This window comes from Petaurus breviceps, unplaced genomic scaffold (genome assembly GCF_028583685.1).
Source record: "Petaurus breviceps papuanus isolate PSGF00001 unplaced genomic scaffold, PetGlider_PUasm1.0 90842, whole genome shotgun sequence".
Taxonomy (NCBI): domain Eukaryota; kingdom Metazoa; phylum Chordata; class Mammalia; order Diprotodontia; family Petauridae; genus Petaurus; species Petaurus breviceps.
In genome coordinates, this window is record NW_027187358.1 from 4,992,759 (window position 1) to 4,997,469 (window position 4,711).

At 39.8% G+C, this 4,711-nt stretch overlaps 1 long non-coding RNA gene across 1 annotated transcript in view; it reads right to left on the minus strand.

Moving 5' to 3' along the window:
• Positions 1-3,191: 3,191 nt before the first annotated feature.
• LOC138148774 (uncharacterized) overlaps positions 3,192-4,711 on the minus strand; it is a 6,950-nt gene continuing 5,430 nt past the window's right edge. Inside the window, exon 2 of the long non-coding RNA XR_011165155.1 lies at positions 3,192-3,797. This is a non-coding gene — a long non-coding RNA (uncharacterized lncRNA). The remainder of the gene's footprint in view (positions 3,798-4,711) is intronic.

Below are 4,711 nucleotides of genomic sequence, written 5' to 3' on the forward strand. Positions count from 1 at the left end.
TCTTACTAGCTGTGTGACTCTGGGCAAGTCACTTAACCTCTGTCTACCTATCTCACAGAGTTGTTATGAGGATCAAATGAAATAATATTTGTAAAGCCCTCACAACAGTGATTGGTACATAAGTAGGTGCTTATTAATTGTTTGTTGCCTCTTTCTTCCTCTTAGTTTTTTCAACTATAAAATGGGGATAACATCACCTACCTCAGAGTTGTTTTAAGCATCAAATGAGGTGTGTTTGTAAAGCACTTAGTTTAGTTTAGTGTGCTTGGCACACAGTAGGCACTTAATAAGTGCTTATTGTCTCCTCCCCTCTTTACAAATGTTCTTATATCTACTGCTTCCTCATCCTTTATCCTTCAGTCTGTTTGTAAATAATATTACTTACATATAGATCTAGTCACATCTCTTCTTGGAGAAAACATTTCCAGCAGGTCCCTAGACCCTATTAAGTAAAATTGATACTCCTCTTCCTTGTTTTCAAGGCTATCCATAATGTGATCTAGAATCATCTTATATCATTTCCCTTCATACCATCTAACTAATCGAATTGGGCCCAAAGGTAGCTTGCAATCTCACACCTCCATGTCTTTGTTTAGGCTGTACTCTATGCCTGGAATGCCTTTCTTCCCCCTCTTCACCTAGCAAATCCCAATGCCAACGTCTCCAGGAAGCCTTTCCTGATGTCATTGGACACTAACAACCTGGCAACTCACCCTTCACATGGCATTTTATTTTGTAACTCTCTAATGTAAGCATTATATAATATTATATGTTATGACTACTTGTATTCATTCTCCTTCTCTGCTAATCCATAAGCCTCTTTATGGCAGTTGCATGTTTTAACTAAACTTTGTACATCTCCTAGGCTATTAAGAAATGTCTGTTGTGTAGGGAACCTGCTGAAATTCTAGAAAGGCTTACTGCTGGAATATATGTGTGTGTATACACATACATATATATACACACACATATAATATACATATATTCACATACCTATACACAGACATTTGAAATAAAGAATTGAGATGAAGGACAAAGTCTTTTAGTGGCCCTATTTAGGGGCATTTGTTCCTTGGTTGTCTCCCTCCCATTTATGTGTATGGGAAGAAAAGAAAAATTGGGAGTTTTGAAAAATTGTTGGAATAGGACAATAATGCCAATTTTGTGAATTCTGGCAATTAGACATTAAATGGTATTTTAACAAGGCATATCTAATCCTTAATCAGGAAGAGTCTTGGGATAGAGAGGTTGTCCTTGATGATCAGAAAATTCAAGTTTAAAAATAGACTTATTCTCTGGGGACACTATTTAACTAACTAGTTGTACTATTGAGAAGATTATGGTCCCTGAAATGAAGACTTCTTTTGAAGAGGAAAAGTCCATCATAGTCAGTTCTTGGAGCACTGAAAGTCTCTCATGGGGTGGAAAAGGTGACTAAGGGTTTTTCTCTAGTCTGATGACTAGGTGTAGAAGGGGCCTCACTTTCTAGAACAGGTCAAGCTCTTGTGCTTTTATCCAAAGAAGACATGACAGAGTCAATTCTTTCTCCTAGGAGAAGAGAAAACGTCTCAGCTAAGACATCCAACTGACTTTGGAAGCTGTGATCAATGAGAAGCTCCATGACGTTTTGCCAAGTGGAACTGTCCCTGGAAGTGACAACCAGCAACCAAGGGTCCAATGGAGGAGCATGAAGGGGTGGCCACTTGAGACCATAGGGGACAAAACACAAGAGAAGCAACATGTCACATCTACATTCCCAGTAAAGATGCTTTCATGCTTGGCAAAGACTATGCATTATATGAGACCATTAGTTCAGGGATGTGCTGTATCCAGCTCAAATTGAGAGCCAGTTGTTAAATTTTCAGTGTGAGCTTTTACACCTTATAAATAGGCAAACACTAAAATCAGGGTTTAATTTGTTGTTTTGTTGATTGTCTAGACTTAAGAAACTAATGGGGAGGATGTTAATGGTGCAGATTAAACTTAACAGTGTGTCATGATACATTTTTTTCTTGGAGAGCTGGTTGTTAAACATTTATAAGCACATCCCTGACTGGAGTTCAGGCACAGCAGGAACAATATGGCATCACTGGAAGATATTTGTGGCCCTATAGCATCAGAAGTGTGAGTTGTCTGGGGCGGCCAGGTAGCATAGCGAGTAAGAGCACTGGCTCCAGTGTTGAGAAGACCTGGAGATCAAATCCCGGGCTCAGACACTCAGCACCACACCCAGAAATAACTGGCCGTGTAACCTTGAGCAAGTTACTTAACCCCGATTGCTTAAAAAAAAAAAAAAAAAAGAAGTGTGAGTTGTCACTCCAAAAGGGCATCTTAGTTGCAAGTGCTCCCTTCATGTGTACCCTTTCACACATGTATCCTAGCCATACATGCACATGTATTCCCTACACTACCCTTCCATTTATACACATTTAAGGGACAATGTGCCCTAGGTTTCTGGAGGAAATACTCTTCTTCTTAAGCCCTTTATTAAATGCCTGAGCTTTAAGGTATTTATACTTTCTCTGTATGACCAGCAAAAGATAATAAATACCCTGTTGGGGGGAGCTAAATATGTTAGCAGAGCTATGGTTTTAAATGGGTGAAACTCCAGAGAATTATGGCCTGTCTGGGAGTTCTCATGTGTAAGTTGTAGTGAGATGGGCCAGTAAGTGCTACAATAATAAATTGCAACTGTAGCTCCAACATGATGCTGCCTCCCTCTGTGAAACTTGCCCTAGCTGACCTGATGAAAGCTTCCCCCTCCCCTCCTTTGTAGTAGATACAGCACTAGTCCTGGAGTCAGGAAAACCCGAGTTCAAATTCAGCCTCAGTCACATATTAGCTATATAGATAGCTATATATAGCATATTAGTTATATACATATTAGACCTTGGGCAAGTCACTTAACCCTTGTTGGCCTCAGTTTCCTCAGATGTAAAATGGGAGTAATAACAGGTCCTGCAACTTCATACTGTTTTGCCCAGGAACACATATTCCTTTCTTGGAGTTGGGAAAAACCTGGGTTCACATACTTCTGGCATTGGGACGATTGGCAAGTCATTTTAACTCCTCTAAATGTAGTCACCTGTAAAATGAGGGGCTTAGCTTCAAAATGTCCTCCCTGCTCTAAATCTGTCACCTTTTTATCTTTACTCTCTCCCAAACCCAATGATCCCCAAGTCTATTTAAGCTGTCTTCAAAGTCTGCTGGGATTGTTCTTTATTGTTTCCATAAGGTAGAGGGCAGGATATGGAGAAACTGATTGTTGTCCAGCCTGTCCACGCTCCTCATTTATTTCCATGTCTCTTCTTTTTTCATTCTTTACGAAGGCTTTATGCAAGGGTTTGGGAAGAGAAAAGTTTCCCAGTTGGTCTCTGGTGAGGGACTGAATAAATCCAATCGCAGGGTCATGGAAGGGAGGGCCAGCACAAGCCCATTCACGTTCCTCTCGCCTCCTCCTCCTCCTTCCTGCTGTCTGACCTCATCTTTAAGGCAGGATTGTGAAGGATGCAGTGTTTGTCTTGGCTTCTCCTTCCTCTAGGGTTTCAGCGGCTTGGTCCCCTCACCCCTCCAGGGAAAATATCTGACAAATTCATTTACAATGAGGTGTTAGGGCCTCCTGTTTTCTCTTGGCAGTATAATTTGCATTTTAATAGAGGAACCTGGAGGTCTTAATCTGAGTAAGAGATCTAATGGGGAAATTTCAGGCAATCTCATATGTGGAAGGGGGAGATATTTTGATATCCCTTACATCAGATAATTTAGGCAGCCACCTCCTGTAGGAAAGGTTTCCTCATCTGTAAAATAAAGAGATTAAATTAGATTGTCTGTAAGGTCCCTGCCAGCTCTAGAGTCTACACAGGAAAAACCAAGTGGATGAATGAATGAAAGAAAAAACATGTATTAATGAAAGAATGAATAAAAACATTTATTAATCAAGGAATGAATGATAAAGCATTTATTAATTACTTATTATGGGCCAGGCTCTAGCTAAGCTCTGGGGGGTATGTGTATATATGTATATTACATATATATACCATGTTTCCCCGATAATAAGACACTGTCTTATTAATTTTTTTGGACAGAAAAACACCAGAGGGCTTATTTTCAGGGGAGGGCTTATTTTAATGAACATTGACAGCAATTTTAATAAACAGGTAAATGTCAACAAAAAAATGTACCTTTATTCAATAAGCAAATCACTGGGGAAGAACAGGATGATGCGCTCACTGTTGCAGCTCTGATTGGATGCATCTCAGAGCTCGGCGTGCGTTTCACCTGGGGGGGGGGGGGAAACGGTACATACAGAGGGTACCGTAATGTAGCGTGTAGCGCAGGGGATCACCTTCACTACAGTAGCAATCTCAATAGGGCTTATTTTTGGGGGAGGGCTTATTTTAGAGGAATCTTACACAGTAAGGGGAGGGCTTATTTTCGGGATAGGTCTTATCAGGGAAACACGGGTACATATATATGTATATATACAAATATAAATAGACAGGTTTTTCTTTGAATCAAACAGATCAGTGGGATGGATTACTTTTGGGAAATCGCAAAGCTCCTTTTAATAATCCTCATTTTTTTCTGAGAAACAAGAGCTCATATTTTAAATGCCTATATTTTCAAAAGCATATAGTGGTTGTAAGAAGACTGCAACACATAACAAGAAAGAAAGAAAGAAAGAAAGAAAGAAAGAAAGAAAGAAAGAAAG